General features: G+C 37.4%; 1 long non-coding RNA gene across 3 annotated transcripts; it reads left to right on the plus strand.

Moving 5' to 3' along the window:
• Positions 1-3,277: 3,277 nt before the first annotated feature.
• Positions 3,278-11,617, plus strand: LOC102080350 (uncharacterized). 3 transcript variants are annotated; one of them, XR_002061102.2, is made up of 6 exons: positions 3,278-3,539; positions 5,181-5,211; positions 6,167-6,198; positions 7,320-7,346; positions 9,615-9,645; positions 11,177-11,617. It is a non-coding gene; the product is annotated as an uncharacterized LOC102080350 (long non-coding RNA). The 3 variants fall into 3 exon arrangements; XR_003217948.1 differs by lacking the exon at positions 3,278-3,539 and adding an exon at positions 3,546-4,041; XR_002061103.2 differs by lacking the exon at positions 3,278-3,539 and adding an exon at positions 3,573-3,640.
• Positions 11,618-13,999: the final 2,382 nt, after the last annotated feature.

Consider the following 13,999-nt stretch of genomic DNA (forward strand, 5'->3'; position numbering starts at 1 on the left):
GGTGATCACTGACTGTTTTTAGGAGCTTTTTGAGATTAAATAGAAGAAAATACAAAGCATTAAACATGTTAACAACACAAAAGCCATGTTAAACGCAGACTACTTTAGGCCCGGAAGTAGGATTCGTCGCGTCATCACTGAACAACCGGATAGTTTTTCTACCAAATCATAGTACAGTATTTTTGCTTTTTATAGGATTTTTATAGGATATTTATATTGCTTAATATAGTATTTCTGCTTTTTATAGGATTTGTGCTTAATATAGTATTTTTGCTTTTTATAGGATTTGTGCTTAATACAGTATTTCTGCTAAATGTAGTATTTATGCTTAATCATACTATTACTATTTATTTCTGCCAGGTCCCCAGGCAGCCAATCCTTTGAGGACTGAGACATTCAAATTTACATATCAGGGCCTGCACGGCTTCCCAGCCAGCCAATCATATCTGAGGTCTGCCCTTTCTTCTCTCGTCATATCTCAGTGACGGATGTACAAAGAGCAATGACAATCGCAGTCAAAGTACACCAAAGTCCGCTGATTACTCCAAAAAATGGCATTCTTTGCCTCTCACCGCGATCTAATTCTACTGCTCATGACCCTGTTTTCCAGGAGCTCTCTGTCTTTCCCAGTGGTGCAGCTGGAAATGACATGGGTCTGCAACACAAAGGTTGTGGGTTCACTTCCACCTTGGTCAACATCTTTTTTGCCCTACAAATTAATACACTATCACAGACCACTAATTCATATTCATCATTTATTACAATTCTGAAAACTTTTTAGCAGCTTTTCTAATATGGACCTCAGATTCTTCTTAACACTCCATGGCACAAATACTCTTCCCTTTAGGCTCTGTGAATGTGTGTGTGTATCAATATTTCTCCCATTTTAAAGTATTATTCCTCCATAATTGTATTTCTGTTAAATCAAAGTACTTTTACTACATCTTAGTACTTCTGCTCAATCATAGTATTTCTGCTAAATCATAGTATTTTTGCCAAATCATGGTTTTTGTGCCAAATCATAACATTTGTGTTATGTTATAGTATTACTACTAAGTGGAGGAATTTCTGTCATGTTACAGTATATGTGCTGATTACAGTATTTCTGCCAAATATAGTATTTCTGATTAATTATAGTTTTTCTACCAAATCATAGTACAGTATTTTTGCTTTTTATAGGATTTTTATAGGATATTTATATTGCTTAATATAGTATTTCTGCTTTTTATAGGATTTGTGCTTGATACAGTATTTCTGCTAAATGTAGTATTTATGCTTAATCATACTATTTCTATATATTACTGCCAGGTCCCCAGGCAGCCAATCCTCTGTCAGGCCTGAGACATTCAAATTTACATATCAGGGCCTGCACGGCTTCCCAGCCAGCCAATCATATATGTGGGATGAGGCATTCACATTTGCATATTGGGGCCTTCGTGGCTTCTAAGCCAACCAGTCATCCATGTCATATATCTCTAAAAATTCATATTTTAATGATAAATTGTCAACACTTGACGATTCCCCCATCTCCTCTGAACAAAACGGTCTAAGAACGACCGCTCTAGCCCCTACGGTTAGGTAATTCTGGCCATTTGTTTGAGGGGAATCCTCAATATGGGAAAAAGACTGCAAAAAACCTGTTTCTCTGTGCTGCGTGTGTGTAAAACCCTGCACTTGGTGCACCAGTTTTGGCGGGAAGAAAATACACAACCTCTCTGATTGGTGGATTCAAATTCAGCAGCTCACAGCTGTTTGACTGAGTAAGAAACATGCTGTTAACAGCCCCTGTTCATTTGCTGCTGCTGTGTGTGTGTGTGTGTGTGTGTGTGTGTGTGTGTGTGAGAGAGAGAGAGAGAGAGACCCTCTTTAGGGCAGCATCTCATTGTTGGATAAAAATATAATATATTCAGAATGGTTGACTGGCATAGACCCTGTGTGTGTGTCTCTCTCTTTACATTTCTGTATCCATATTTGATTTTGTGTTCATCTATTGGTTTTTCTTGGTTTTTTTCCAAATTTATTTGTATTTCTTTTCTTTTTTTTTCCACAGGTGAACAATAATTAGTTTTTTTTCTGCTATTCATATTACTTTTCCAGTATTTTCACTTAAGCTATTACTATTCCCACTCCCCCCGATCATCCTGACTGACACCCTCATCACCTCTGTGGACTCATTCCGCTTCCTGGGTACCACCATCACCCAGGACCTGAAGTGGGAGCCCACCATCACCTCCGTCATTAAGAAAGCCCAGCAGAGGATGTACTTCCTGACTCAGCTGAAGAAATTCAACCTGCCAACACGGACGATGATGCAATTCTACCCTGCAATCATCGAGTCCATCCTCACCTCCTCCATCACCGTGTGGTACGCTGGAGCCACTATCAGGGACAAACAGAGACTGCAGCGTGTTGTGCGCTCTGCTGAGAAGGTGATTGGCTGCAGACTCCCATCTCTGCAGGACCTGTACACCTCCAGGACACTGGGGCATGCAGCTCGGATCTCAGCTGACCCTTCTCACCCTGGACACAGTCTGTTTGACCTGCTCCCCTCAGGCAGGAGGCTCCGGTCCATTCGCACCAGAACCTCTCGCCATAAGAACAGTTTCTTCCCGTCTGCTGTTGGACACATGAACAATAACCGTATGACTGTTGCCACCACTAACACATGACCCTACTCTGTGTTCACTGCATCATTCCATGTTTGGCACTGATCACCACCTGCACTCATGTATATATCTATCTACTTAGCACTTTTAATTCTTAGTCTTATTTTTTTTTTCATGTCTATTTAAGCGTTATTTATGACAGTATGTTTGCACTAAGCACTGCAGCAATTTCCTAATGTTGTAAACCTGCTCAACATTTGGCAATAAAACCCTTTCTGATTCTGATTCTGCTCAATCATAGTATTTGTTCTAAATCATTGTTATTATGCTATATTGTAGTATTTCTGCTAAATCATAGTATTTCTACTATATTATATTTTTCTTTCTAAATATAGCATTTCTGCTATATACCGGTAATTGTATTTCTGCTATGTTATAATATTTGTGCAAAACCAGAGTATTTGTGCTAAAACATAGTATTTCTACTAAATGTAGTATTTCTGGGTAATCATAGTATTTCTATATATTTGTGGTAGGTCCCCAGGGAGTCAATCCTCTGTGAGAACTGTAATATTCAAGTTTACATATCAGGGCCTGCATGGCTTCCCAACCAGCCATTCATATCTGAGTCCTGGACTGGTTGTTTTTTTGTTTTTTTTTAGGTCTGGTGAACTCTATCACCAGCTATTTGGTGTTGGTGTTCAGGAGAAGAGCCTTCTAATAATATTTATTCAACTTAAAGAATTAAAGTTCTGCTAGTTTTTTTCTGTAGCAAATAAATATTGTATAAAATATTTAAAATTACCTACATTTTTGATGTTTACAATGCCCATTGTGTGTAATACTGGAATTTCCTACTACCCGTGAACGCCTCATCTTTTACCTGACTGCCGGACATCCGCCTTTCCGTACACTTCGTTGAGTCCGCTCTCGGTGAGTGCTGCGCCTGTGCTTCTCCTCTCCTCTCCTAAATGTCTATACTCTGTTTGCGCGATTTAACAAGTTCTTGTTAGTGATTTATAAAGCCAGCCGAGGTATAACTCATGTTAAAGTAACACAATGGTTGCTTTTTAGTGAAAAATTGTCATTTTTGTATGTAAAAGCAGTGTTTGATGAGCTAACGCTAACAACCCAATGCTAACGACTAGCGTTCTTATGAGCCCAGTGTGAAATGAAGATAATTCATTTGACTGTAAACCACGGTTATTGTGTTGTTTTATTAATTACATTCGGTGTGTTCGTGTTTTTCAGTCTGTTAAATAAGGTGCAGTTAGTTCTCTTCACAAATCAGTTGGTTAAAACAGCCTCATTCTTTATGCTGTAAAGTTTTTAACGAACCGCCATCTTAGATTCAGTTTCAGCTGTCGGCAAGATCAAAGGAGCCATTTTACCGCCTCTGACCGAACACGGGAGAAAAAGAGTCACGTTTGTCCAGGTCTTGTGGGTTAATTAAGTGAAAGGAGGGAGGGAGAAACTGAGGATTAAACATAGGCTATGTCCCCACATACACGGGTATTTTTGAAAACTGAGACTTTCCGTTTTCGTTTTAAAAAACAATCCCATCCACACGTAAATGCAGAAATGAAGGAAAACTCTGCTAGGAACATGCCAAAGCAACAGGTGGCGATATATTCCTAACCGTGTAGAAATGTTGGCCAATCAGAAGTCTAGAAGCCTCAGTGGGAAATAGCAAACAAAGATGGGGCATAAAAGCAGAACCGAGTCATATGTGTGGGGGGACAGTAACTGTGTGTGTATATGTAAGCATTTAAACACTGCAGAGAGTACAATTAACAGTAACCGTATTGTAGAAATGCATTTCACCGAAACAATAACGTGGCGCACAGTGTGACGTCAAAAAAGGCGCACATCTTTGACGCTGCGTTTTCTCCGTTTTTTCTCGTCCACACATAAATGCAAAAACCGAGTTTTCGAAAATATCCTGGCAAGCGTTTTTAGAAATCTCCGTTTTCAGTCACCGAAAACGCCGTTTAAGTGTGGACGAAAGGTGCAAACGCATAGAAAAATCTCCATTTTCAAAAGTACCTGTGTACATAGCTCAAGAATAATAAGAACTCCTAAACAGGAGACTTTAATTTTTAAGAACTGTTTAACAAAGGCTTGTTTGTGCCAACCTAAATCTGCAGCACAGTTTAAATTCTCACTTTGTGGAAAATTAATGAAATAAACAACAGCCCACCTTCACATAAATAAAATATGGCAGTATATTATTATTATTATTAGAATGGTACATAGATATTTATTTTAAAACTACAGCATATTTAATGATACTATGTGCAGTTGATAATATTTTAGGAAGTAGAATTTGAATGCAGACCACCTCAAATATTAAAGCCTTAAAAATATATCGTGCAGTTTTTCATGTATGAGTGTTATTGCAATCTTAAATGAGATGTAGACCAAAGAAAACAGAGGAGAGTTGTTGTTGTTTGTATTCCAGCTGTAGTAAACAAAGAAGTTTAGTGAATCTTTTTGACAACAGAGTGATGCAGTATTGATGCTGATTTGAGTTTTCTGATCCTGTATTTTTGTTCTTTGTCTTTTGTTACACAGAGTGAAATAAAGCTTGGTTTTGCCTTTGCTGGTAAGTAAACAGTGATTGTAACTGAAGCAATATGAAACTGGGATTGTGTAACATGTTTAGCAATTTATATACAATAGTTTGGCTTTTTGTGATATCTTGCCATTTGCTCATGGGCAAAAACACATTTAGGATTTATAAACAGTAAAGCCCCCCCACTAGACCTCTGAGTGTCCCTAAAAATGTCCCTGAAGTTTAATAGGCCATTTATGTCTAATTTTAATTTTAAAGGCTTATCAAAGCATTTCTGTAGTAATTATTGTTTTTATTACACATGTTAAGGCCATTTGAGACTCTGCAATTAAATTTTGCACTCTTTAGACTAAAGTGAGTTCATTTTGTCTGAGGTACAGTGCTGGGAAAAGTCTTTCTTCCTTGCAGATTTATTTTGTTCATGCTTTTTAGTCACATGTTTCAAATCATCTAACAGGGATGATATGAATAAATACAAAAAAGCATTTTTAAAGTGATGATTTCACATATGAAGCAGAGAAAACCAAACCAGAGCTATCTGTTCTAATGTGAGAACATGCTGGTCTCTAATACCCAGCTGTGGAAGCCCTGATAGCAAGAACTACCATCAAGCATTTATAGTATCAAGTATCATTTGTGATTGTTGCATGCTTTGAAACTGTGATGTTATCATTTGATCAAGTGTGCAGTGCGAGCAAATCATTGCTTGTGGTATCTGCTGTGTTATGCAATAGCACCAAAGTATGAGCTTTACGTTAATGAGACATTTCTGTGGCTTATTGTAGATTGATAAAACGACACATCACCTTAATAAAGACGGAAATCTTTAATAAGGTGCAGAAAGAGAAGATGGGGTGTTTATAGTAAAGCTGTTGTAAACAAAGAATTTAACTGATTTCTTTTTTTCACTACAGATTGTGATGCAGTATTGACTCTGATGCTGATTTCAGTTGTCTGATTCTGTATTTTTGTTCTTTTGTTACAGAGTGAAACAGAACTTCGGTTTTGCCTTTGCTGGTAAGTAAGCAGCAATTGTAACTGCAGTAATATGACATTGTCACTGTGTAACATGTTTAGCAACTTACCTAACATAGTTTGGTTTTTGTGACATTACCATTTACTGATGGGCAAAAACAAATGGTCAGAATTTATACCTTGTAGCAGCAAAGGCCCCACACATGACCTCTGACTGTCCCTGAAGCTTAATAGGCCATTTGTGTCTGATTTTTATGTTTCAACACGAACAACTGTTTTTATACAGTTGTTTGTGTTCTCCTTTTTTTTGTGGATTTACGTAGCAGACATAACTATGAACGCATTTTAGGTGAGTTAGTGTAAGTGGTAGCTTCAACACTTAAGAGCACCACAGTTGTTGATTTATATCTTCACTCATATTCTGCTTATGTATTACATTAAAGTCAGACCACTATAGAAGTATTTTTGCCTGAGTGAATAGAAGTGGTAGGTTAAACATTTAAGCAATAATAAAAAACTCAGAGAACCAGAGTTGTGAGTAGGCAATGTTGTGTATGTTAAAGCCTGTGTGTAATTTATATACACTAATACACTAAGTTTAAATCAGTTTCTTAATAATTTGCTTGATACAATGTGTTTGAAAATTATATATAAAAGGGAAATATTGCAAAAAAAAGATTCCTGCCAACAGGTACAATGGAAGGACTTTTTATTATAATTTTTGTAATTGCAAAAATGGTGTGCCACTGTTGTTACTATGACATGTCAAAATTTACATGTATTTTAGGATTTACATATTCAGATCAGAACTAAAACCTGATGAGGTTTTCCGTTGATTCTAACAGTTGTGGTTTTTCCACACTTTATTAAGCACTGACTTGTGATAGAAAATGATGGAGCTAAAAAGCCATAATCTGTACCAACAAATATTGGTGCCTCTTCTTTGCACTTCTGTAGTATGCATGCCTTTATTACACATGTTATCGCCATGTGAGACTCTGTAACTAAAGTTTGTCCTCTTCAGACTACAGTGAGTTCATAAAGGCTTGAAGAAATTGAGGATTTTACTAGTTATTTCATGTCACAGTAAATTGGATTGTGTGTGAAGAGGTTCAACAGTAAGTCATTAAACAGTGATCTGATGTGTTGTTTCCTTTCTCTAGGATACTGATCTGGTCGTCGCAAGTCTGGTAAGTAAAGGTTTTGTCTGCGGTACAGTGCTGAGAAAGGTCTTTCTTCCTTGCAGATTTATTTTGTTTATGCTTTTTTCACATGTTTCAAATCATCTAACAAGGATGACCTGGATAAATACAAAAAGCAGTTTTAAAGTGATGATTTCATTTTTGAACCAGAACAACCTGGTCTAATGTAAAAACATGTTGGTCTCTAATACCCAGCTGTGGATGCCCCGATAGCAACAATTATCATCAAGCATTTACAGTAACTGGTAATGACTGGTTTACATCACTGGTTGATTTTGGTCCACTATAATTTCAGAATTGTCTTAATTAGATCCAAACAGGACAGGCAAAAAAAGAAAAAAGTCTTAATTAAGGCCCAATATAGGGTTTTCAAGTCATACCAAGTATCTTAATTTCATTTCAAGTCCAGGCTGATTAGTTTATACCAAAAGTTTGTTTTATTCATTCAATTGGACTTGCTTGTGTGCTTCAGATCCTAAGTGTGATTAAACTTAAGCCCAGGACCTGATGAGTTGATGGTCTTGAAGGTCCTGAAGTAGTAAAGGAACTCTGGGACATCACAGTAACAGCACCATGTTTGACTTTAATGCTGGTGTTTTTCTCTCACTATAGATGATTCAGTTTAGTGCAGTTAGTCAGCACAGCTCTTGGTTATCATCGAGATATTATTAGGCAACTTGTTTTTGCCTGTTCAGCTACAACATCTGGGAGGGTTTTTGTTTTCTGGGGTCTCCAAATCCTTAGAAATCTCTTTGTAAACCTTTACAGAACTATATCTCTTTGTTTCACATTAGAGCAGCTCATGACTAGCAGTTTAGGGACAATTAAATATTCACATAGGGCAGGGGTCTCAAACTCCACTCTTCAAGGGCCGGTGTCCTGAAGCTTTTCCATGTGTCCCTGTTACAAAACACCTGAATAACATTTGTAGGTCATTAGTAAGAGTATAGAATTTCACTGTATGCTGAAGTGGCATCCCCTAAGACTACTAAAATTTAAGTAATTTAAGTGTTTGGAAAAATGTACTTCTAAAAGTACTTTCAGTACATCATGTTCATTCACTCATGAGCTGCTATAACATGAATCAAATGGCTGAATTACCACCTCAGCATGCAGTCAGGTTGTGTAGAGTTTTGCTAATGACCTACTAATGTTATGCAGGTGTGTTGCAACAGGGACACATACAAAAGTTTCTGGACACCAGGCCTTAAGGACCAGAGTTTGAGACCACTGGTGGTAGGGCATTGTGGATTTCAAAAGCTTCTTTCCTTAAATCACTGCCTGAAAACTGCTTTTTGTAATTTGTCATAATGACTTGCAAAATATAGGTGGGATGAAAACATAAACATAAGAAATTTTATAGTGGCCTGATATTTTTATCAAGGCTGTTTTTTTAAAAATAATCCTGGCCTAATTTACAAAAGATGAACTGTGTCTGAAAGTCATGTTTGTTTGTTTGTTTGTTTGTTTGTTTGTTTGTTTAAGAAATGTGGGAATATCCAGCAAAGATCTTACATGGAAGAGCTCAGATACAGCACTCACTTCTGTTCTTTGTATCATGAAATGATCTACAAAGAAATTATCATCATACTAAATTTTGCTAATTAGGCCTTAATATCAGCTATGATAAGTTTATCATAGATTTAGTGAAGTGCTTATTGCTGTGTATCAAACATGCCCCAAATATGACTGAAATATGTAGAAACTGCTGTGTAGAAACTAGCTGTCTCCAAATTTCTCATTTTGCCAAAATACATACAGAGTGGCCTGAAACTGTCTACTCTAACCTCAGTGTGTTGGTTTTGTTGGACCTATTTAATATTTACAGTAAGTTATTGTAGCAGCACATCTTGGTGTAAGTTTATAGAGTGTTTGTTTTTATTGTGTCAATAGAATTTGAATGCAGGCCACCTCAAATGTTAAAGCCTACAAACATTCCATACAAGCTATCATTTGTGATTGTTGCCTACTTTTAAATTGTGACATCACCATTTGATAAAGTGTGCAGTGCTAGGTGAAGCAAATCATTGGTTACAATATCTACTCTCTTATGTAACTGAACCTAAATTTTGGAGCATTACATGACTCAGAAACTTGTGTGGCTTATTGCAAATGGATAAAACTACATATTACCTTTATGAAGATGATCATCTTTATTAGGGTGCGGAAAAAGAAAACAGAGGAGAGTTGTTGTTGTCTAATGCTGATTGGAGTTGTCTGAGCCTGTATTTTTGTTCTTTGTCTTTTGTTACATAGAGTGAACAGATCTTTGGCTTTGCCTTTGCTGGTAAGTAGACAGTAATGGTAATGTTTAGTAATTTACTTACAGTAGTTTGGCTATTTGTGTTATCTTGCCATTCACTCATGGGCAAAGACAAATAGTCAGGATTTAGAATCTGTAGCAGCAAAGCCCCCACACAGGACCACTGACTGCCCCTGAAAATGTCAATGAAGTTAATAGCCCATTAATGTCTGATTTTAATTTTTGATGGCTTATCAAGTCCAAACATAGTTAAATGTCAGAGATATCTTTATGCAGTTGTTCGATTTCTCCTTATGTTTGTGGATTTAAGTGTGAGTATAGGCGGTACCTTAAACACTTAAGAGCACCACAGCTATCGATTTTATTTTCTCTCTCATTCCACTTATGAATTAGCATGAAGTCAAAACGCTACAAGTATTTTGCCTGAGTGACTAAGGCTACGTTCACACTGCAGGCGAAAGCGCATCAAATCAGATTTTTTTGTCATGTTGGTATCAGTGATGGTATCATGGTATGACAGTGTGAACGGCACAAATCCGATATTTTAGAAAGCGACTGCTGTTTGAACTTCAGTTGTCTTAATTAAGGTCCAAAATAGTGTTTTGAAATCATTTCACAGCTCTTGCTGATCATCAAGATGTTTTTAGGCAAATGTGAGAAAGGTTTGTGTTCTTTTTGGCCAGTCAATAAATAATTTGAGTTTAATGGATATAAAGTGTTTAAAGCAGGAGGCCTGAAACTCTGCTGTAACCTCAGTGTGCGGGTTTATTTGGACCATATAATATTTACAGTAAGTTACTGTAGCAGCACGTCTTGGTTTGAGTTTATAGACTTAGTTTATTGTTTTAATAGAATGTAAAAATGTCCTTATAACAGTTCCGCCATCATTTGTTAAACATTGTCATTCTGTTCAGTCCAATAATTTACTGTAGAACTCTTTAGTATTTAAAGCCCTACATTACTGTATTTTTGAAATTATAAGGCATAACGTCAATAAACAAGTCTGTTTTTAAGGCAGATTAAGCCAAACAAACAGTCAGATAAGTCAAACTTTATTCAAGTCATTCACAAACAACTCTCAACACTGTTCAGTTGTAACACATAAAATACAGAACAATACACTCACTTTTTCAGTTCATTCCTCATCCACAAATCCATCAAACTCTTCATGGGTTGATCAATTTGAAATCTGCTTCATAAGCATGTCTCTTAGCACATGCCAGGTCCTTGTACACACACCATAATGTTATGTTGAAGCACCGTACAAATTACTCTGCGAGGTGCTGACTATGGTAGCCATAATGCTCTGACAATACATCAAGCAGCGTAGCTTTGTAGCTTATGAAGTCTTACTAAAATATTTGACAGAATTTTGAGCGCTGTGTACCACAGAAATCCCGTTCGAGGTCAGTAAGCATAACCAGAATCGATACATTAGGCACATTGTATGTTTTGAGAAATGACAGGATTTTAGGTGTGCCATATAGTCTGAAGAATATGGTAAATCCAAGCATATTGGAAATACGACTAATTCCAGGCTTTTTGTGTCTTACAGGTGACCTGCTGCAGAAGATCCTCTCTCTCTATCATTATAAGCAATTCTGTCTATCCTATCTCTCTCCCAACTCTATCTAATTTGACAGCCATTCTATCTTGTATCCCTCTATCTCTACTGCTCTATCTAATTTGACACCATTCCATCTTGTATCCCTCTTCTCTACTGCTCTATCTATTTGACAGCCATTCCATCTTGTATCCCTCTATCTCTATGCTCTATCTAATGAGAATCCAAGTTTTCAGAAATCCAAGTTTTCAGAATCCAAGTTTTCAGAATCCAAGTTTTCAGAATCCAAGTTTTCAGAATCCAAGTTTTCAGAAATCCAAGTTACCAGTACTTGATCTATCTGTTACAGAATTCTGAGAGATCTCTGCTCTCACTGCTCCTTCTTTCCTGTCATTAAGCTCTCTCACATTCAGTCATTTGCTGGAAATTACAAGTTGAATATAACAGTAGTAGAATTACAGTACAGTAGAACTTATAGTAGAAACTAGTTACACAGCCCTACATTTGTCATTTTAATTTTGCATTAGACTTTAGTTTGGACTGCTAGTTGCTTACTTGATCAATTGTATAAATATCACCTTTTATAAGTTTATTGTAATAAGATAATCTGGTTATTTTGAATACATACATTCAGATAAATAATAAATTAGATCCAGCTGTTAGTTTTTTCATTGGCTATAACATTTGACTGCAAGTTTATAGTATTATTATTAAGGACAACCCATTTGTCACTCAGTGTAAGTATTCAGTTAGTATTGTCATCGAGAAGCGCCTGAGGACCCAGACTTCCTGTTTCCTGACTGCTGCAGAAATCCAGCTGAAGAATCCTCATCGCCTGTCATTATCACCACACCACCAAAGCTCCATATATTTGATTTAAATTTAGATATCTGAAAGATTTACATAAACTCCACTAAGAGCTAAGACTTTTATTATAGCGTGTTGATTGTTGACATTTATCTGCATATCATTTTACAGAAGTTGTAATTATTTACCAGTCTGGTTAAAAAATATAAGTAAAATTATACAGTTTCTAAAAGAGCTACAATAAAACGGACCAAATTGTTCCAGAGAACTTTGAATTTCCTTTATTTTGAGTTTGGAGTACAAATCAGCTAACGTCTATTTATATTCATACAAACATTTTAAAGTAGTATAATAGTACATTTCTCAGATTAACAGTAACTTGAGGATTATATACGTTTTTCTGTTTCAAGGTTCAGTTTTGTTATATTGTGTATAACCACATATAAGCTCCAGGTGTACTTCAGCAAAATGCCAAGAAAGGTCAAAGGTCGCAGTCCCAGAAGCTTAGACGTCTGAAGGAGAAAGAACAGGTGATGTTTCTCAGAGCAGTGAGCAGGTAAAGGTGTGTGTTTCAACTTTCCCAGCACAGAAGTGCAGAGCAGTGTTCAGACAGCCACAGTGTCTATGCAGATGTGGTAAAGAGAGTGTTCCCTCAGTGTCTGTCCCAGAGCCTGAAGTTATGCAGGTAATCCAGACTGAACCCCAGTAACTGAACAACACAGCATGATGGAGAGACAGCCACAGTGTCTTATGCAGATGTGGTAAAGAGAGGTGTTCCTCAGTGTCTGTCCCAGATCCTGAAGTTATGCAGGTAATCCAGACTGAACCCAGCTAACTGTACAAACACAGCATGATGGACAAGCTCCATACAGTCTCATGTACAGGTTACAAACAGTGAAAGTCGTCCACGAGTGAGTAGCATCTGTGCAGCCCGAAGCCAGGCTTCTCCTAGGTATGGAAAGTACCGTAATCAGCAATGTATGGCTAACAGTTTGTTTTCCTGTCATTCTTACACGAGGATGATTTCATTACCAAAGAGCAGATCTTAACCGTGTGTTGGACAAAGGCCATGCAGTGTACTCAGATGCCAGAGAGGTTTTGAACAGCGTGTTTCTAGCCTGGATGACTTCCCTCAGTGGTCACCAGCCGCAGACACGTGAATATCAAGTGACATGTCTCAGTTTGCTCGTTACGGCACATTGATGGTACAGGTCACTTCCGAGCCTTGAACAAGGACTACAGTGTTTGGCTTCAGAGTTTCGCTACGCTTTGCTAGTCCATGGGAGGAACAGTCATCGCCGTTTGCAGGCTGACTTCAGGTGAATATGCATATTTTGACCCTCACCCACGTAAGTCTACTGGTATGCCATTGTCGCTAAGTGAAGTGGTGGAACTGCAGTTATGTTGAAGTTCACACGTCTTAATGACATGATTGACAGGATCAAATGTTTGTACCGAATGTTTAGCATCGCACCAACCTGCACTTATGAGCTACAGCCCATCGAGTTTCACAGTGAAAACGCTGCTGCCAAAGAGATGCTAATCAGACCACCGAATACAGACAAACGCTACAAGTGCACCAGCACCAGCTTTAAGGAATGTGTTCATGAATCAAACTCCGAAATATACACTGAGCAGACACGGAAACCTGTGACCAAAGATTTAACCAGTGAAGTAATTCATCCAGAGCTGATTCTTCAAATGAGACAGCTGCTCCCGAAAAAAACATCCTTCTGATTATTTAAAAGAAAACCTCTGCATCTTCTGTGAGAGAACTCCAGTAACACCAGATTCTGTTCCTCAGAATGATTCAAACACTGCCTCCAGTTCAACTAAGATAACAGAGGAACTCTCAGAATAAACTGCTGAACGTAATAAACAGGAAAGGCAAAAATGAGGAGAAATTATTAGCCCAAGAAAAAGTACCACAGAGAAAGGAAATCAGAAGACAGAAAGAAAGGCAGATGTACAGGTTTGATGAAAGCTTCAAGACAAAGAAAAAAACTC

The sequence above is a fragment of the Oreochromis niloticus genome, unplaced genomic scaffold (genome assembly GCF_001858045.2).
Source record: "Oreochromis niloticus isolate F11D_XX unplaced genomic scaffold, O_niloticus_UMD_NMBU tig00003539_pilon, whole genome shotgun sequence".
In the NCBI taxonomy this organism is placed as follows: Eukaryota; Metazoa; Chordata; class Actinopteri; order Cichliformes; family Cichlidae; genus Oreochromis; species Oreochromis niloticus.